Source organism: Parus major, chromosome Z (genome assembly GCF_001522545.3).
Source record: "Parus major isolate Abel chromosome Z, Parus_major1.1, whole genome shotgun sequence".
NCBI classification, from domain to species: domain Eukaryota; kingdom Metazoa; phylum Chordata; class Aves; order Passeriformes; family Paridae; genus Parus; species Parus major.
In genome coordinates, this window is record NC_031799.1 from 20,619,726 (window position 1) to 20,641,776 (window position 22,051).

A 22,051-nucleotide genomic window follows, 5' to 3' on the forward strand; every position below is an offset into this window, starting at 1 on the left:
CAAAGAATCTTCTTCCCATCCCTCCTGTTTAGTTTCCCTAGGCTTGCAACTGCTACAGGGACTTATTTTGGATTACTGATGTGAAACGAAAGAGAATTTGACAAAAGCTTGTCTGTGCTCTTCCTCTACACGGTTTTGGTAGTAATCTCTACATTTTTGAAATCTACAGGAAGGCTGGATTTTTTATTTCGGTGTGTTTTTGTTTGGCCCTTTTTTTTAATGCCTGTGTTTTAATCTCTGAGGCAAGGAGATATAAATACTTTGGTTACCTTCCTTTTTCTTTTTCCCCCAGGGATTACTCCTGGACAAATAAATGCTTGCCAGTGAAACACAACTATTGTAGAAAGCATTTTTGAAGAAAGTCCAGGAAAACAGTATGAAGAAGGTTACCTAGCACAAGGCAAAAGGTGAACCTTTTCAGGGTAGTACTCTGTGTTCATGGTATTTTATCTTACCATTTCCACCTTAGTAACAATGAATGTATTTGCACTGCTAGTTTCATATTTTCTCCATGAAAATTTTTGTCTCTGAATTTTATCCAGCATAACTGGTCTGCCAAGCCCTTAGCTTTTCTTAATTTAGATGTTTTCAAGCATGTTTTCTATCTTAGAACAAAGTGATTTAAAAATAGTAATTATGGTTAACTGAGTTCTGAGAATCTGGATGTATACCCACTTGTGGCTTTATTACTCTTGGCCACTTTATTTTTCCTTCAGCTATTATAATGCAATAGATAACCTGGGGGATTTTTTTTTTTTTTTAAGCATCATTCAATTATCTATCAAAAATTGTTTCAGCCATCTTAAAATAATTCACAAATGGATATTTTCTGCTGTGGGTAGAATAGAAAGTCAGGGAAGAGCTAGATTTGCCAAATTGAAATAACACTGTCCTGATTCTCATTAGCCCCCGTATCTTCCAGAGTTCAGTGATTCCAATGATTGCTCAGAAGGTGGGATCCCTCAAACTTCGTTTGACTACTGGAGAGGCTTGCTCACGAGACTAACCACTGTTATTTAGGACATCATGGCATGGCTTGTTTTGAACCCCCCATTAAGATTATTCTTGCTTTATATCAATAACAATTGATATACAAAAAATCTCTTGAATGAGAGTATGCATCAAGTGAGCCACATCTCATTTAAGCTTTTTAACTATTAACCTGAAGCATCACATTACAGCAAGAGTCACCAAAGAGTACTCCTATGCAAATCATGTAACTATCCTAAGTTGTTAAGGTATATTTTTTACAGCTGAGAAATTCTGATTTATAGTTTGCCTCATAAGATCTGAGCTAAACATCTTTGCAGCTTCTAATTTTTATCTGCCTGCCTATGGGCTACTTGCACAACTGTGATTATGGCTTCTTTTAATTATGGTCTGTCTGTCCATAAGCTCTGTCAGCTTGCAGATTTTCTGGTTTTTTTGTAATAATCCCATTTTTTGTGAATCCCATTCACTTTTAGCCTCCAGCTGAGGTTTGCTGCTGGGAACACAGAAATACCAGGAGTGTTATGGCTGCCCAAAGTTTCCGCTCTGCTAGCACTCTTCTCACAATTTCTTTTGTGAACTGAACTTGTTCCATCTTAAGGAGAGATTTTTGGTTTTTAACCTCCTATCTCATACAAGAGACTGCTCCTGAATTTAGGAATCCCTGTTGAGAGTTCTTTCTTTACTCTAAAATCTTTTCTTTCATCTCTCAGAGTGATTATCAGCCTGTGTTCTGCTGATTTAGATTTAGACAAATTATTATTTTCCAGTCTATTGTAACACAAAAAAGGTTCCCTTTTGCCTGTTATCTCATTAGTCTTTCTCCATACAGTTTGATTCTCTGAGATTTTGCTGCTAATTGAAAGAGAAACACCTACTTAGGCTGTTGCTTCTGTTGCCCTTATTTGATGTCTCTTTGGCTAAGTGTGCTGTCAAGGTGAAGCCCTCCCTTTTCACACTTTATGACCACAAATTCTCAAGGTTTTATTTCTGAGTTGTTGAAGTGTGTTTCAGTGGTTAGCCTGGAGTGTGACAGTCTGGGTCCAAACTGGCAGGTGTTTTTAATTTTAACAGTTTTAGGACTTCCTATCACAGGGAGTGAATTGGAGGCTGAGGAGTAGAATGGCACTGAAAGGTCTAAGTTTGCAAGTGTGCCACAAAGACTCAGAGAGGAAGGAGGCTAGCATGTGGCATTCTGCAGCATGAGCATCTGCAGAGCATGCAGCAGCACCATGCATCTCTGTGGGGCAGATGCAGAAGTCTAAAAAGGTGCAGGCATGGCCCTGCTGTTTAACCAATATGAATAAAATGAGTTGTGAATTGGAAAAAAGGGAACATAAAGATCCTAAGGGATATCTTTGAGAGAAAAAGAAACATTTCAAGCAAAGCTACTGATGATTCTTTATGGTGTGGTAAAGCTAAAGTGACCCCTACAAATTGCCCTGTTTTGAAGAATGCAAAACTTTCTTAGGTCTCTCCAGTTATGAACATATAATTTCTATTTTCTGAGAAAGAAAATGAACTTAGATCTGTCAAAAGGTGACAGATTTACTTAATGTGTTCTCAGCATGAGCCTTAAAACAAAGTGGTAGGGGACGTGGTGAAAGTGGCTGCATGAAAGTGAAAGTCCACATAATCACCATGATTAAGTTGCTTTCTTTTATGAAGGCAGGTAAAGGTTGTGGAGGGACCATGACAGGAAACAGGAATCACATTTAGAGTGAAATGACATGCCAAAGAGTACAACTGAACTGACAAGAATATAAGCAACCCTGAAATTTGGAAAGTTTATATCTAATCTTTGTGGCCTTTTCCTTGTTTACAGAATGAACAGAGATCAATGGTTTAGAGCTCAGTTTCCTCCTCAGGCACTGGCCCTTGTCAATGAAAGAGTAGTTGATCAATATGTAGACTTCAGCACTCAGTTAAGGAGAATCTGAGAAATATGTAAAGGACAGGCCTTCCAGGTTACAGAAAGGATTGCTGCAAGATGGTGTGGAACTGCAGGCGAGAGAAAATGCTTAATTATAGTTTTGAACTCCCAGACCTGCATTATAGCAGATAGGTCACTATGGCAAGAGCAAGACAGAGCAGGGAGCTGGGCTGCCTGTGGGTGTCTTGCTTGTTATTTCCATTATTTCTGAATGCTTAGAGGTAGATTGATATAAAAAATAAAGTGTAAGCACAGAAAAGAGGCACTTCTTCCCCGGAAAACAACACAAGTACTAAAAGATCCTCCTCTCTGTCACACATGGCTGTATACACAGGCATGTGTATTTACAGGCAAAGCAAATGTTGCCTCTTGGGGTCATATACTTTACAGTGATTCGGGACAAGGGCCATTCATATTTGACATACATTTATTTGGGAGGTTTGCTTTGGCTTTGGCATTGTAAGAGGAATGTGAACTCAGTTCGGTCTTCCTATATACCACCCTGTCTTTCACCAAAGCAAGGCCTTGATGAGCAGGGGAGAGTTTCTGACATCTGGGAAAAGCAGTTGTTGGCAGTCTGTAAGCGTTGTGTCATGCAAACAGGTTGTGGTGTCATGCCCCACCTACCACAGGAGCTTGCTCTGCCGTGGGAAGGAGACACATGGACTCTGAATGGAGGAAAGATGGAGAAGGCTCGTTTTTACAAGACCTTGTTGTGTAGAAGCTATGCAGCAGAGAAAAGCTGCTTTATTTGATCCAATTTACTGTGAGCATCACTTTGGTAGTAAAAGAAATAGGAGAACTAATTCCATTCTTAGCTGTAAATTCAGTTTTCTAGAAGTGAAACAAAGTGAAAGAAGTTTCATACAGGAAGAAACAATATTGCAATAAACAGAGAACAATTTTATTTCATTTTTCCTTTCTGCCTCAGGCTCTTAAATGAAGGAAGGGAGCTTCTGAGTTGCCAATTCCAGTACTGTTGAGGACATTTGCAATCAGCATGCTTGTAGACTGGTCAGGCTCCAACTTAAAATTTCTTGGTTTTGATTGGTACTACTCCTTAAGGAAAGCTTTTTTTTCATAACTGCATCTCTGAGAGCTATTTGTGAGAAAATATTTGAGCATCTAGTTTGTTTTATTTTTTTGAATAATATGGAGGCAGAATTTTAAAGGAATACCTACAAATGGCTTTTTGCTCTTCCTTTGTAAAAGAAAAGGAAATTCCTTTCATTACAGTGGAATGCAATTTTGCAAGACACTTTTACATTTAATCTCTTGTCTTTGGAGTCATTGTGCCAATGACCCTTGTTCCATGTTTAATGACAGTTCAGAAGTCAGCAATATTCTCTTTAAACACAACAGGCTCTTGATGATAAAAAGAATTTGAAGCATCCTTTCATGCAATCATTCCATCACAGACGTCAATAAAGAAAGTTTGGATTTCCTTAATTTTATTATACTGCATTACAAGTGACATCACAAATGCATAACACAAGAGACATTCACAACTCAGTATTTTTTACTGGGTGTAATGGCCTTTAATGATATCTCTTAATGGGTATTGATAGGTAGAGAAATGCAAAATCCAATGTAAATCCAATATTTTGTAACAGCTCTTGATGGCCCTCTGCCACTGTTTTCTTCAGTTCCTTCCGTTCTGTGGTTATTGAAGTTTCTAGAATTTCTTACTGAGTAAGAAATCATCAGCATTAACACTAAACATGACTTAAGGAATGCCCATGGTCATAGAATAAGAATCATGCTGTCACAGAACCATAGAATGGGGGTTGGAAAGGACTTTAAGGACCATTTGGTTCCAACTCCTCTATCGTGGCAGGGACACCTTCCCCTAGTCCTGATTGTTCAAAGTTCCATCCAACCTGGCCTTGAATGCTTCCACAGATGGGGCATCCACAGCTTCTCTGGGTAACCTATTCTAGTGTCTCACCATTCTCACAGTGAAGAGTTTCTTCCTAGTATCCCATGCAAACCTGCTCTGTTTCTGTTTAAGGCCCAAGTAAGACACAGTGGATGGAAGGGAATATTGTCAGCTTGGTCTAAAAAGCCATGATGCAGGCACTGCACATCAGTTAGTAGTGGAGCTTGCCAGAGTTCATGTAATTGTACAGTTTTCAGCCCTTCTCTAGTGATGCTGCTTTCAGTGGAAAGCAGATCTTGTCCCTCTGTCTTCCCCTTAACTATTTCTTTCCATTCTAAACCTGAGTTCTGTGAAGGCTGCTTAAACCTGGCTGTGCCTCATGGTGACACAAATCCAGTAATGCCTTTTTGCTTAACTGAGTTTCTGAATCGCAAAGAGTAAGAAAAAAATAACACACACATCACAGATCTGAAACTCTGATAAGCTTCTGAGTAGTGTTGAGTTAGCTTTGTACATCTTTGTAAATCAAGTTCTTACTTATGGTACTGGGTAAGCTTATTACAAAAAAAGAAGCAGTTAATAGAGGGAAAAAATGACCAAAGAAAGGTCACATTTCTTTATATTACTTTCTTACAACTTCTTAAAGGAGAAGGCTTTTTCAATTTAAGTAATTTAAAAAGTGAAAATTACAGTGCAGACCAGAAGCAATGTGCATCCTGTACTAGTTAGTCTGTTCACCTCAAGGAAGTTTATCTTCAGAGGTCAAAAGACTCAGAAATATTTTCTCTCACATCACCTTCAATGCTTTAAAGAGCAAATTTCAAAATTGAAGTAGATTCTGATACTATTGTTGAAAATTCTCTTTAGAGGTTCTAAGGAATTTGATGGAGGCATTGTTTTCTTTGTGAAAGTAGAGCTCTAAGGTGGAAGACTTGATATTTGCTGTAGGTTCAAATGTGCAAATCAAACTAACATTTTCTTGACTGTTATTAACCCATTTCAAAAGGGAAAAATATAGTGAGACTTTTCTGAGTTACAAGTGTCAGAGTTTTTTTGTTTGAGAATGGTTTTTCAGAGACTCCTGCGCAATGAAGCTGTGGGATTCCAATTGCTGCTGGTAAATAAAGGCAATTGACTACCTTTGTATGTAGCAGGCTATAATTCACTCTGCCAATTATAAGAAACAGCAGTGTTTTGAATAATCATATTATAGTTTGAATACTTTGTGCTGATCTGAAATTTATTATCAGCACCAGCCTATTTTATGTATCCCTGTGTCTACATACTATGGGTTGAAGAGCTTCTTGACAGTAGTCCCTTTCATACCACAGGTTGAAGAGCTTCTTGAACAGTAGTTCCTTTTTTTGATGGGAAAATATTTAGTATAGATTATCTTCCCATAACATCTACTAGAAAATTATCTTTTGAAATAGAAGAAACCAAAATTCTACACTTTCCTACTACATATTTCCACAGATAAAACCATATTTATTCTCTAAGTAGACATGAATAGGATATTATTTTTACTCATAGAAATGTTCTCTGGTTTTTAATAACTAATACTAAAAAAAAAAAAGTATATTTGAAAGTTCTTATGAAAAACTTAAATTTAAAGAACCTTCCAGCTCAGAGGAGCTTGACAGTTCAGGAACTCTGAAAAGTGACAGCCAAGAGTTCAAGTAGAGGGCAGGTCACAGAGAACCAGCAGGGTGCCTTCGTCTTCAGCTTTTGGATACTACTGTTCATTTCTGTGCTCTTGTCCTTCACTTCCCTTTCAAGGAAGGTTAGACAAAGCTGGTGCATTTCCACAAAATGTTCTTTTGTGTTAACATTTTTCAGAGAAAGAGTGCTGTCTAAACTTCCTCATCCATCTCTGTATCTAAGACTACTAGTGGTTTATATTGTATAACAATAATGTAATAATTTACATAATTGAATTGCTCATAAAGGCTATTATGACTGAATTTCTCAGACACATCGGTACTGATTTGCTTCAACAATAAAAACATAAAACTACTCTGGAGACCAATAAAGCTATCAAACCTGAGCTGCAGTTCTGCAGCCAATGGAATTTTTCATTTTGGCTGCAACAAAACATGAAATTATGCTGACATTTTCAAATTTGGCTTCCTGACGCCAGGCACACAGTCCTTAGGCAGACAGCTATACACTTACAGCCTTGAGTGTCTTATTGCTCTGGAAAACCAGTCCCATGGCTGCCAAATTAAGGATTTCATGACACAGCAGAAGCCCAAGATTAAGAAGTAGGTTTTGCTACTGAAGCCAGCAAGGATTCATCCTGTGTACAACTCCAGGTATTCCATAGCAAAAGCTGTGAAGTACTTTGAGCGGCCCCCTCCACCCACGATGCTCATGGAGCTGCTGGAGGCCAAGGACCAGGCCCAGATGTGGCAAACCCAACCAGCCTCCCCCAAACAGGCCCTGGAAAAGGCCTATGGCTGCATCTTCAAACGCTCTTTTTTGTCAGGCTGTGGAGTGTGTACCAATATTCCTTGCCCTGAGGGCACTGAGCCATGGATTCTTCACCCAGCCAGGGTAGGGGTGTCCTGCGTCCCATCCAGCTCCCCACATCTCAGGATGGGATTGGATTTTGTGTTTATTACCTTACAGTGACACCTGCTGGAAAAGGAGCTGCATTCAGGCAAGGAAGATTTATTTTCACTTTGAATTAAACATTCACTGGATGCCAGGAGCAGGACATTATGTGAGGCAAAGATCACAGAAAAGACTAGCACAAGTGAAAAACACCAGCAGAGTATTCAAAAACTTCCTGAGAACAGCACTGCAATCTTGTAAAGAATTGCTGCTTCCTGGAGGCAGGAACTGACTGACCACAGTTTTACACCCCAAGTCCAACACTGTTTGAGTCCCTGTGCAGACTTCGGAGGAATGTGCTGTTTCTCTGCACAGTGATTTTTGAGGATGCTGAAGCCTTCTTCAGGACATCTAGTGGGGTTTAATCAATGTATGGAACATGCTTTTCTCCCATTCCCGTACTTTAGGAAACTGTTTTTTCATTTATAAAAGGCGTAGCTCTCACTGCGAAGTCCTTGTATACTCCCTCAGCTTCCCGAGAGATTCCGAGAGCACAAGGAAGGTGGGGAGGAAATCTGCCACTGGGCATTCAGAGAAGGTATTTTTCTAACCTAGCTGTGTAACAAACCGAGGCTGAACGGGCTTCTCCCAGCCAAGAAAACACCACTAGGTGTCACTAAATGCCAGGGATTGTCAGTACTGGTCCCAAGCTGCACCTCGAAGGGAAAACACTAACAGTGGATGTCATATATACACTGCTTTATTACTAGCCTTTTTGCAATGAACAAAATGTGAGGTCATCTTAGCTTTTAGCAAGATTTGAATTTGTTTTGGCAAGTACGTCTGGCTTCCAAAGGAACACTTCAGCTTTCCAATTCTAATTGGATATGTTTTATGTACAGTGTAAGTGAAATAATCTTGGTCTGTATAAGCTGTTAAATTCTACATGTTTACATTTGAGAGGAGTTACTGTAGTCTCAGAATTAAAATAATGATGGCGTTTTATCTGGTTTTCCTGCCATCTGTTCTCAGAGAGGTTGCACTCAGTGGAATTCTCATCAACATTTTGTGTAGTCAAAAGAAAAGCTTTTAGAATACTTTTTGTATGTGCACATACAACACATACAGAAGTGTTAAAACTAAAGCTGCCAATGAAGCTGCAAACACAACTTTGTCCGATCATGCTGTGAATTTTAGAACAAAAATTGTAAGTGTGGTTTCTCTCTCAGATTGGGTTGTGATTTCCTTAACCAGTGTGAGAGGACACAGAGAGAAAGCATATTTTAATTACAGTGGTCTAACTGATTTTGAGAGGTGTATCAGAGGTCTTCCAGCAGCTTCCTAATTCCAACTCTGCTTGGTTCCCTACCTCAAGGACTGTCTGGTCTTTCTTCAGAAAGGAAGGATGTGGAGTCAGGATGTAATTGTGAGCACCCAGAAAAAGGATTAATCAGCACACAGTATGTAAATACCTCTGCCTTAAGCATCTGCAAAGGGTCTGAGTAACAAGAATCTTTGCTGGAGCTGCTGGTGCTGGATTCTGACCCATGGCCCTGGGCAGAGCTCTCTAAGGCAGAGCTTCCTTAAACTGGCAGTGCTGAAGGTCTCCTGGGAAAACCTCTGAAGATATTTGTGTTTCTTCAATCAAACATTTGGTGCCAAAGGCAGAATGGAAGTGTGTGCTGGAAAAGGAAATAACAAAGGGAAAAGTGAATAGCTGTTGCTTCTACTGAAGGAACAAAAGCTTAGCAGAAGAAAAAGTAGCATTTGTATCTCTATTGGTAATGTCTGCTTCTTCATGCATGAAAGGAAGTTGTGCTGAGATTACATGTGCATCTTGTGTTCCTTGTCACATGATAGGAATATTTACTGAGTTTTCCTTTTGCCAAAAGTAATTTTTAAAAAATATATCATCCAATATATATTTAGTTCAACCTCTCCTCCTCTTAGGAAGAAAACCTCCCTCTAGAATCATGTATTTTGTAATTACAGTTTTATCTGACAGGGAGTAATAAGAGTAAGCCTCTCTTTGCTCTGATCATTTGGTTTGGCTGTGCTTCTTATCCCCACTCAGACATATTAATTTTGAACTTCAATGTAGTCTTCTCATACACAGAGCAGTAAAATTCTTTCTGGCACAGTTTTTTCCACATAGAAATGAAGATGACTTTATCTCATGTACCTCATGTTTTAAGGTTTAATACACACATGTTTGCAGAGTGTATTGAAGATGAAAAGCAGTATATTTTAAGCAGTACCTTCTACTTTGATCATAAAAGGCGCATTAGTGCTTTTCCTCATCCTTCAAATAAACAGCAGTGCTATTCCTTCCTAGACATCCATAAAAATATATCTATAGAACAGGAAGGAAAATAATTATAAGATAAGGCTTCATAAATAAACAAATACAGAAATAAATTATTTTAAGATGACAGTTGAAATCTCTCTCACAGGCTTCTTTTGATCTCCTTGAGGCTCATTAAATTGTGGGTGGCAGACCCTGCTTCCATATTTGAGAAAGAAGCTAAAGGGCTGCTTATGTGCAAGCAGAAGTTTCAAAGGTAATGAGGCTTGGGACCTATAGACCAGAAAGTATAGGTTGATTTGCATGCATTTTCCACCTCTCCCGCTGCTTATTTGCATTGTTCATCATTTTCCAGCCAGCTCAGAAATCCTCAGCTGATTTGTTAATATTTGCACAGTGCTCATAAGCATTACCGATAGTCTTCAGGTAGACAGGGAAAAAAAGCACTGACCCAGTGAACTTCCAATCAAATCACTTGAGTTGTGACACTCTCATTTTCATCTGCTCCTTACCCTGGATGAGCATCAAAGATTTTCCATAGCAGGTGTGAATGATAAATTCACAGAAATGTGTTCTAAACTGAAAGTCCATAATAGAAGGGAAGTGCTGAAATTCTGCTTCCTTGGGTTCTATATGTAAGGGATACAGACATCCTCTATTTTTCCTTTTTTTCCTTTCTCTTGTTTCTGTTGGCTTTTTTTTTTTTTTCTTCATATTATTATTTTGCTGATTAGGGTTGAGGTATGCTACAAATTGAATATCTGTGTAAGGATTGATGTGGGATTGTCTCAGCAGATACACTAAAAACAAAATAGCTGTTTGGATGCCTTTACCTAACTTTTGTTACATGCTGTGTTAGCCTTGTGTGCCAGTGCTGCATACAAGCACTGATAGAAGTGGTATCTCCTGCACCTGGTATGGTTTTCTATGGCAAGGAACACTTGCAGATTTGAGCCCTATATTATGGACTAGATGTATCTTAATACATCTTCTAAAAGGGGAAGAGAATTATTTTAACAACTTAGATAAGGTAAAAGAGATAAGCAAATTGTAGCCCCATAAACAGCTTACATTACAGCCAAGTTCACAACCAAGTGCTCTGTAATAGGTTCTTCAGGAAGGTTGACTTAAACAAAAGATACCCCAAATAACACTCTGGGTGTCATAAATGACCGCTACAGACTGATTGCTGCTACATGTCCATGATGTCTTCCAGCACAGAATGTGAGGACCTGCTGTTGGTGTGCATCTGTGCCCATGCCAGCCCATCCTGCTGTGTGGCATCACTGCTCACAGGTACAAAGCACCATGATACTGCTTTGGCAAAGGAAGCTAATCAAGAAATGTGCAAAGCAGATGAATTTATCCTTGTTTTTATTGTGAGTGACTTTTCACATGCTATTGAAATTCTAAGATGAAGTTTCTAATGGCAGAAGGAGTTACAATGAGACAGGAGAGGGTGAAGAGAGCTGCTCATCCCTGCACAGCAATACTAGAATGGAAGATTTTTGTGTAAAGTGCATTATCTCTTTGTATATAAGCTCCTGCTGAGACTGAATCCTAACTGGGACAAAAGCACAGCACAAGGAAGCTGATACTGCTTAAATCTGTGCTAGATTACTTTCTTCCTCTTTCCTTTCTATGGTTTAAGGAGTCAACAGTAAGCATAAAACACATCATGTTCCCAGTAAGCGGCACTTCTATAAAGAGAACAAAATTTCCTTAAAAACTACAAAGGAGCTCCTGAGCATATGTTGTTATCAACGAAGTTTTTGACAATAAGCAAGAAGCAAAATAGAAAATACATTTTTAAGTAGCATTCCTACAGGTTTATTGAAAGTTCATTGTGAAACTACGGCATCTCCTATTAAGCCAAATCACAAAGAATCTATGAAATCAAAGACACAGCCATGGAACATATAATCAGCTGTTAAAATAGTAAAAAAAACATCCTTGGAGGAGAACATTTTACATTATAAAGGCAGCAACCAGCAGCTACAAATATGAAAGCAAAAAGGCATTATCTTGTGTTTCCAAACAATATTTGTGCACAGGGGCCTGAGATCTGAATAGATTTACAGCTTCCCTTTCTAAAAAAACTATGTTTTTATACAAAGCACAGATTAAAAATAGTATGCAGAAAATGGCTGGAAGATTTTAACAGTGAAGTGTTATGACCACTTCCTAACCCCCTCAGTAGAAGCTGCTGCTGCTAGAGAGGAACATGTGGTTTGCTGCATGACATTGTGGGAGATCAGCTGGTTTTCTCTTCAGCATTAGTCCCCTCAGTGCTGAGCTGGGGCACTCAAAAGCTTGTTTGAATTGTGGAAAAGAAGAATATCAAAAGGCGGATTGGAATTAGTATTCAAATGAATAGTGTGATATCTTCAAAGTGAGATTACTAGGGAAATAATATACAGCCATCTCAAAAAGAAGGCTGTTATTTTAAGAAATAAAATTTCACCAAGAAAAGAGAATATTGAGATCAGCCCCACCAAAACAGTGACTTTCAGATGGAAGGTAAATCTTTCATATGAAGCACTTCTCTACCCACAGTTGTGAAATTGGCAAACAGGTTTGAGAAGATTTTTATCCTTATCCAAATATATATCCTAACTTTTATCTATATCAAAATATCTGAAAATATCTTAAAATAAACAAATAAATAATTTCATATTTTCCCCAGAACCTAAGATAAAAACACCAAAGAGATTTTTTTATTAATGTTACTTAAAATAATTTTAGATTTATACTTCTGAATGAAAAAATACGAGAAACATGCATGCAAACAAGATGATTGGTTTATTTTCTTTGTTATTTGGTTATAAAAAGATTTGAGTATTTGCTTGTATTTATTTTGAGTAAAATATGAGCTATCTGTTCTTTTGGGGTTTGCAACAAAGGCTGGGTGATCTGGGGAGAGAGTGAGAGAACAAATGCAAGTGTAATGTAATTTGTCTGCAGCTTCTCAAGTGCTGTGAAAGACACCAGAATAGAAGGACCCATATAGAACTAATCTGTAATACTCCTTTTCTGTAATGTTGGTACCAAGCTGTGTTACAGTCAAAAGTGCAAAACAATAGGATTGTTGTATTACTGTATAGGCCTCTTGAAAAATCACCTTTCTTTTGGGCAAGGCAAGTAAGCTTTTAGTTGTCTTCAATATTTTTTCTTGGTAGATTATTAACTTTGAAAATACCTTTGTCCATCAATTCTAGTTTTTTGTGGAAAATTGGAGGCTGCTTTTGATTATTTAGTGGTGAGCGAACCCCAGTGAATTCCTCAGATTCTGGGAGAGAGCTGAACATAGACTATATTTGCATGGCCACATACCTGCTGCATGGGATTATGTGTATGTTGTCCTTGTTTTTTGCTTTTCATTTAAAAAAAGGGAAAATTTTGTGATGCTTTGTGGGCTATGCCAGTCCATGGATTACAGCTTGATTAATCCTGTCTTAGAGGTTGCTAGGGGTCAGAAGAGTGTGATACTGAAAAAATAATTGTCTCCTTGTTTTACCTAAATGATGCACGCATCTGTTGTACAATATTAAAAAAATGTTTTTACACTTTGAAGCTAAATTTAAAATAAGTAACAGAAAGAGCTTGTGATGAGTTGCTAGCTATGGAGTTTATCTCAGAAGGAATAACTTCCCTCTGTCTACCAGCCCCTGCCCCACTTAGTTTGAAGAGAGCAGCCTCTGCTCCTGCTTTCAGAGCCACATACAGAGTAGTGTTTTGTAAACCCAGAGAAATACAGGTGTCCAAGAGAATTCTTTGTCTTTCTAAGCTTCACTTGACTGTCACTGCTATTTCTCCGGTGGAAAACTCATCTTTTTTTCTGTTTAAATCCATTTCTTTTACTGAAAGAACAAAAAAAGACCATCATTTTTGTTCCTTTTGAAGTTGCCCTCAGAGCAAAGTATGACCTTCTGCTTCACAGTTAGAACATCTGAGAAACTTCTTCCATTGATGTTAGCACATCCCAGTGACCAGAAAAGTTGTCTCAGACTGACATGTGTTTTTGCTTCTGTGTGTGATTTATCCCTTCTTTATTCAGAGGAATACTCCACATCAGCATTGATGCCTTTTGGAAGTCACACGGTACCTTCCTGCTCTGTAACAAAGATGTCTCTGCTATGGCACTCCATTCCTGACAGGTGACACACCTGCACAAAGAACCTGACCCATCAAACTGCTGTATGCCTGAACTGCACAAATTCCAAGGCTAGATAAGATATGTGTAAGATCTTAATTTACTAAAAAAAAAAAATACAGATTCTCATGCTCCTTCTGCTTCAAGTTCCTCTGCCCCTTTATGCCTCAGATGCTGTTTGTCCTCTACATCCTGCTTACATGCTACCCACATCCTACCTTCCTGAACAACACAACATATTGCAGGACTGACAGGGTGATTTCCTTGTGCCAGTGAAAGAGAGAAATATCTGCCCTTGATTTGTTCTGCTTAAAGAAAACATTTTCTGTGTAAATCCCCCAGACCTCATAGGCTGTCTTGTGTTGCATTTGGTAGAAGAAAAAGAAGCAAGAGTTAGGTAACTGCAAAAAAAGAGAAATGAAAGGTTGCTGTTTGCAAGAACATAATGATTTTGTTATTTTAATTGCAAACATAATTATTTCATTATTTAAATTGCAAGGATATTGATAAGGTACTGACAGAATTTGAGAATCAGTTCTTCAAAATATTTGCCAGCAGACAGTTGAAAACAGCTAACTCTATGGGAATGTGTATGCTTTGGACTTTTTTTCTAAACAAAATCTGCAGCTGTGCATCCTGATCTGCTTCAGGAGGGTAGGAGTTCACAAGCCATCAGCAGAACACGACATAGCTCAGAGTGATGTGATCTCGAGAAAGTGCTAAGCCTGTGCTCATTTCTGTGCTCAATGACTCTTTCACTTGTACAAAATAGATGGAATATTTCACATGTGTACTCATATTGCTGCCTGTGGATTACTGCTGTGGATGTGACCAGTGTCTTCTGTAATTCTGCATATTTGCATGTCAGCAGCCACCTAAACCTTCACAGCTGAAAATAAGGTGTTGCAAACAAGTAAAGGAGCCTTCATGTATTACTGCAATAGACAGTTTTATTCATTCTACCAAGTTATTGTGCAAAATCCACATTCAGAAAAACACTGTCAAGGAAGAACCCTGACACAATTATTTGAATGGATCAGTTCTGCTTGCTCCTGCAGCCTTATCCAACTGACACACACAAATGGACTGAAAACCCAGCTTTGTTATGCAGCCAGGTTATTGACAATTGCTTGAATAAAACAAAAGGGATTCTGCAATCATTAAACTTTCAGAAAGATTCAGCTAATTTACATGGCAGCTACTGAATATTAGTCTTGCCTTCTTCATGTAGTATTAAATCAACAGCTTACTCAGAAATAATAGCTGAGACAGGGAATGAGTAAGTCCCTTGTGTGCATGCAGTGATGGTTACCTGAGTGATGCTTAGGGTAATGCACATCTCATGGTACAGAACAATTTGACTTCTTTTGTGGAAGATGATCAAGTGTCTTCATCTTAATTCTCTGAGGTCATAGTTTTGTGCCTGACTTTCATCCAGTCACAGAAGCATGGTTAATAGTCAGATCTATTTATTTGAACCACATTAACAAGATGAATCAGATTAATAACTTACTCTACATTCTGTGAAGATCACGATTATTTTTGTAGTGCTAACATCCACAGAGGGTCACTTTTCCCTCTGCAACTTGTGATGTAACTTGAACAAAACTTGCGGTGCCATCTAAACAGATAAAAAATATTAGGGTATTTGCTTTTAAAAAATCAAACATATCTACTATACAATACATTACTCTGTTAAACTTCTATACCTGCTCTGGAAATTTAAAAATATATTTTAGATCTGCTGCAGCTGATTCATGTACCTTTCACAGGATACTTGGCAACAGAGCAAATCAATTTGTAATAAGAAACCACTGCAATATTAGTTCAGAGACACACACTACAAAAACATCATAAAACATGTAACAGGTAGGCTCCAGTCACTAATTCTTATTTGCTATCTAGAGAAAAAAAATATATTTTCTTTGAAATTTCAGTAAACCTGCAGTCTAGTATAAAACATGAATTTTGATTAAATATATTGCATGACCAAATGAGTGCATCAGAAATGCTGATGATTTTAAATCCTTCTTCTGTACAGCCTATGGTCTGGTGGCTCAGATCTCATTGCAGTATGTCACAACTGAGACTTCCTCAGACAAACAAGTGACACCAGCTGGACTTGTTATTATTGTTGTGCCATACTCTGCCTTTGGAGGCTTCACACTGCTAACAGCCCTGAGCCACATTCTCTGGACTTCATGTGATCAAAGCAGGAGGCCTGGACACAGCTCAGGAGACATAAAAACATGTGCTCAGGTCCTTCTGAAGTTAGTAGGGTATAAATGTGTGTTAAAGTGCTTTGTAGAAAAGGTATGGAATTAGTTCTGAACTTAAAAGTTCATTACTGAGTTACTGAAAGGAGCTTCTGTAGGCAGACTATTTACGTACGTGGAAGCTGAGGTACCCTTGATAACATAACTTGGATTGGAATGACTCTGCTAATGTTCCATATGGCACTGCAGCTGAGCTGCATGGAACCATAGGTCAGTTGATTTTGGTACCTGAAGCAGCTGTCATCTCACCTTTGATGGCAAAGAAGTGGATTTGTAACCGCAGAATCATAGAATGGGTTGGGTTGGAGGGGTCACAGTGATCAGGAACATCTCCAACTAGATCAGATTGCTTACAGCCCTGTCCAACCTGGCCTTGAATGTTTCCAGGAATGGGGCATCCACCATCTTACTGAACAACCTGATCCAGTGTTTCATCATCCTCATCATAAAAATGTTTTTTTCTCAAACCTAGTCTGAATCTACATTCTTCTAATTTAAAACCATTACCCCTTGCCCTAATGCACAGGCTATGCTAAAAAAAAAACACCTGTCCCCATCTTTCTTATTAGCACCCTGCTAAGTATAGAAGGCCACAGAAGGTGTTCCCAGTCTTTTCTTCTTCAGCCTGAACAATCCCAGCTCTCTCAGCCTGTCCTTGAAGGAAAGGTGCTACAGTCTGCTGATCATTTTTGTGGCCCTTCAGCAGACCTGCTCCAACAGGTCCATGTGTTTCCTGTTCTGGAGCCCCAGAGCTCCAGATTCAGAATTCTGGGAGGGGTCTCACCAGAGTAAAGGGATAGAATCACCTCCTTTTACCTGCTGGTCATGTTTCTTTTGATGCATTATGTCATTGATGAAGGCATTAAACTGTATGGGTCCCAAGATAAGTAATGTGGTAGGTAAAACTGTATTGTGTAATTCTTGGCTACTTCTACTTAATGAACCAAAGTTCTTTCAATGACATGTAACCTATCTTACATTGCAAAAAAAAAAAAAAAATTAAAAAAAATAAAAGGCAATTTGGCTCCATATTCTGTTTAGCAAGTTCTCAAGTGTAAGAACTATTTGTCTTATCTCTAATTTATGTGCATGTGGCATAATCCCTTCTTCTTTCTTTCTTTCCCTTGAATGAATTTCCCTAACTGATCCTGTGGAACAGAAATTACTCCATAGTAGAACTCTCCTCCTCCACCTTTGTGTAAATAAATTGAAGGGAATGGCTGTGATACTCTCTGATTACCACTGAAGGAAAGAAGTTTTATAGGCAAGTCTAATTTTGAAACCCATGTTGTTTAAGAGAAGAATAAATTCTTATGTAAATAATGTTTTGTATTCATTATATATATTCTTCCAGAAAGCTATGGCGAATTTCCCACTTAAAATCACAATGAAATTTACCAGGTATCGAGAGCTGCACTATGCTAGTATTTCTGGAAGATGCTGGTGCACATTCTATATGTATTATTATAAATTAATCTTCAGCTGCAAAAATAAAACCTTGTGCTCAAATACTTATCCTGCAGCTTGTTATGTTAGCTAACTTTAAAAGTAGTTTGAAGTAGGAAATCACATAATAAGGAGATAAAATATCTTGTATATGACTCACAATATGGAAGAAAACCCAATCCATGTAACAAGCAAGTGCTCATATATTTGCAAGGAAACATTTTTAAAAAAAGATGGTTTGGATTTGGTTCTTTTTAATAAAGGAATCCACATGCCTCTCTTACATCTGTTTAAAAAGCACCCTACCATTGTAAATGTTATTTCTATGCACAGCATTTCCTATTTTCACTGTGATCTTTACTTTTCATGGGGGTGTAAATAAAGCAGTAGTTGCTTCTGTTCACTACTTCCGTGACCTCCTGATGGCAGGGTCTAGTCCTCTCCTTGGGCTTCTCTGGGCTGCTGCCATATTAGTAATTTCCAGTGTGACACCAAAGCAGAGTTGTAGGAGTTTTTTAGGTCTACACTGCTTCTTCACATCCACTGACTCCAGTTTTATATTCCCTTTCCAAGCAGTGAAATGTTGCGATCTTGCCAAGACTTGCTACAGCTGCATTTCCATGACTAGGCAAGGATAACAAGACACTTCCAATTGCATTCTCCACATCTGATACATATGCTTTTAAAGAAATCACTCACTTGGCAGTTGGCTATCTGATATTCTTCTAAGAAAAAATAGATCCTGTTTCAGAATATTCCTGTTCCAAAACCTGTTTTCTGTCTGAATCAGTGTGCAGTTTAAATAACTGCATAAAGTGCTCATGAACTGTGTATGTTTGTGCATCAGAACTTCTGTGAATAGTGTTTTGTTCAGAGCACTGTTCCATGTCCAAATCTTCATAATGCCAGGAGTATGGAATATAAACTCCACTAAACAAAGCAAAAGTTGGCTAAGTAACATGAGCTATCTCCAGGGTAGAATCACAAAAGACATTATCTCCAAGTAAAATAGATCTTTCCTTTATGCACAGTGCCTTGTTGCATCTTGCTTTAGGCTGTGTACCACAGTCCCACAACTACATTTTCTACCCTGGAAATTTGCCAGTATCCTTTATCCATATGCAGTCAGTGGCAGAAAGTGTACAAGTGACCCATAAGGCTTTTGAAGTCTTGCACTTTGCAATAAAGAAAGATGAAAGTATAGCCTTGAGAGCATCCATCAGATGGAGAGGGCACTGCTGCAGAGAGGCATCAGGTGAACAAAGGAGTTTAAACATATGCATAGCTGGGACTGCTATTGTTGAAACAGGTTGTGTGAGGAGGGTTGAGTACATTTTCTACTAAATCTGTCTTCTGTAGTGTTAATATCACGTACTTTCTGCACCAAGAACTGAAGGTGACTAAGAGATTCCAAGATTGATAAGTGAGTGAACAGAGAATACATTTCATCTGGTTTACTGAATAAAATACTGAGACAGATTTGAAAAGATTGCAATCCCCAAAAAGTCCATGATATCTGTAAATAGAAATATCGTAGTACCACAATCTTAGAAAAAATCTTAAGAACTAAGAGCTCTTTTTAGAGAGTCCACAGCTGCATTTTGCAACTTGCCCAACAAGGCATACAGGGAGAAGAAGGTGAATTTCAGAAAGCAAAGGAAGAAAAATAAGTTTTCATAGATACATTTGGTAGAAGACCTTCATATTCTTAAGGCAGAGGGCCATGGACAGAGGCACAAGTTGCTACATCCCCATTTTAGCACTGAAAATTGTGAGGACCTTGGGATTACATTTCCTACAGAACTAGAAATCTTTTGAGGGCTGATATTGTCAAGTGCTAGGACGATAGGGAAAATTTATTAAATTGGTTCCTAGCTGTCAAGTGTTGAGCAGGGCAGAAGCAGCTCACGAATTTTGGAAGCCTTGTTTTCCCAGTAAGTTAAAACTGGGCATTTAACAATCTTGTATAGAATTCTGCAGTCTTAAGCAGAGGCCACAAACGTGTAAAATTGCACATCTTTTTAAGGGAATACAATCCCAGTGTTTGTGATCTAGCAAGACAGAGATGTAGGATTTAACCACCTCATACCTGCACAAGAACAGTTGCATATGGCTGATGCGAGTTCTGTCATTGCCTCTGTGACTGTATTACAACAGACATAATCAAAACAGCTTTAAATTATCGGCTTTGGGAAATGCTAGCAATATTGCTAATCATACAAGTACTCTAATTTCCTGGGTGGGTTTTAAATCCTTTGTTGAGCTGTCTGCTATAAGAATCTGAACTTCCTGCTATAAAACTAATTCAGCTATAATTAGCAATGTGGTAGTTACTGTAGAGTTGTTCAAAACAATGCTGCTTTGAGAAACTCTTTAAACAGATACACCTGAGAAATTGTTCCTGCTCTCAGGCAATGTTTGTATACTGAGGAGGCATTGATGCATTTATCTGCTCTAAGATCCACACTTCAACTGTCTTGAATTGATGTGTAGTTCATATCACTCTGCTATGCCAGTTTATGGTTAATAATGACTTCTGTCTAGCTTTGCCCTTGTTTGAAAGGACTGTTTATCAGTCTGACCACATATCTCAGGGCACAGCCAGCAGGAGTGTGATAACCTGCAATGGCAGGCAGCTCAGCTGTGGGAAGGCAGAGGATATTCTTCCAAAGATCTTCACGGAGCTACAGCAATGGCCACTGATACAAAATCTCCTCTTCGCTAGCTGCAGCTACTCCCTGGGAACATGTAGTGCCCTAGAGCAGTCAGGTGTTCCTCAAGAGGTTTTGGCTGCAAGATCAGGATGTTAAAAGTGTACTGCACCTTCACATGTTCTCTTCCCACCTTTCAACTCTGCTGTTCTCTGTTCCTTTTCAAACTTGCTCCTTCCCTTCAGTCATTCCCAGCACAAGTGTCCTCTAGTAAAGGCTGTATTTTGAAATTGCATTTTCTTTTCAATGTTGGGTGGTGTGTGATTTTGGAAGATTCTAATGTGCTTGTGTTTTACACAACCATTTCATACAACTCAGTGATGATATCCAGCCTGGACTAGGGTTAGATATAGCAACGGCTGTCAAGGCAACAGAATTAAGATTATGAAACACTAAAGATATATGTGAGTGTGATCAGAGTATGCTTTAAAAGTCAGGACATTAAAAAATAACATTGTAAAATGAATTTCAGGACAGAGCAACATGGTCTAGTGGGTGACATTCCTGACTATGGTGGAGGCCTTGGAACGAAATGACTTTTAATTTTGCATCCAACCCAAGCTATTCCACAATTTTATGAAGAATCTGGAGTAAAAGTGAACAGAGAAATTAACAGCACAGGACGGCTTATAATTTCTGTAGGCTGCTTCAGATACCCAACAACATGGACAAGTGCCAGTCAGGTTCATTAGTCAACCCTTGGTTCTACCCAGCTTGATCAAATGAGGAACCCACTGCTCCCACAAGCTGGCAGGGTGAAGGAGCCCCTGCTGGCGCTGCTGCCCATGCTGGGAGGCCAGGGAGGGGATGTCAGGGTGGTGCCTGAACACCTGGACAGACTGTAAATGGCCACGGAGCTGCAAGAGTGACCTGTTCAAAAAGTCATGGTGTGAGCCAGGGAAATACGCAGCACTGCTATCCAAGGTTTTCCCAAGAGGCATAGGAATTGAAGGAAACAGCAGGCAGTCCTAAGTACATTGTTTTGCTATGTAAGTGGAGGCTACAATTAAAAGCCTCTTTTACTCCAATTTCTGTCATATAACACTTATAAATCAGTATAAAGATAGCTGCAAAATTAGTCACAATCTGTAGCAATTGTTACAGAGATGAGTGTGCAATCATGCCTTAAAAGAGATATGATTTCCTGACATGTCTCCATAGCCTGATTTGAGTCATTTATTTCTTGAAATCTCAACTTCAAGGAAGGCTGAGTGCACTCTCAAAGCTGTAGGTTAGCATGTCTTTTCTATTAGTCCTTTTTATTAATCTTTCTCTACCTGAAGATAAAATGAACAGTATGTGTCTCTGTGCAGAGTTATAAAAATGTGATTGCGTTTTATTTTTTAACCCATCTGATGCCAGCATTTTGTAGTTGTCTGGAGCCTGCTGAAGGGAGAAAGAACAGGAAGGAGGTGGTTGACAAGAACAGGCAACAGGCAATGCCTATTTCACAGTACACAGAAACACAGTGAAGAAATTCCTGTACCAGCTGTGTTGTACGAAAGGGAGGTCAGTGACATACAGGTGGAGAGAAACACTTAGCTCTGCAATACTTACATTACTCCAACCCAGTATATTGCATACTCCAACCCAGCCTATGCCCTTCCTAATTTTCTTGTTTTATAATGGAATGAGTTACATACCCTCCACAGCAGAGCTGGTGTGTATGTTTTCATAGGATCCAAACCAGGATCCAAACCTCTGCAATGTAAATTTGATGGTTCTTCCAGTAACTCCCCTCCTGGTGAAATCCCATGAAACATTTGAACTGGAAAATGGGATTTGTGGGGAAAAAGGGTGTG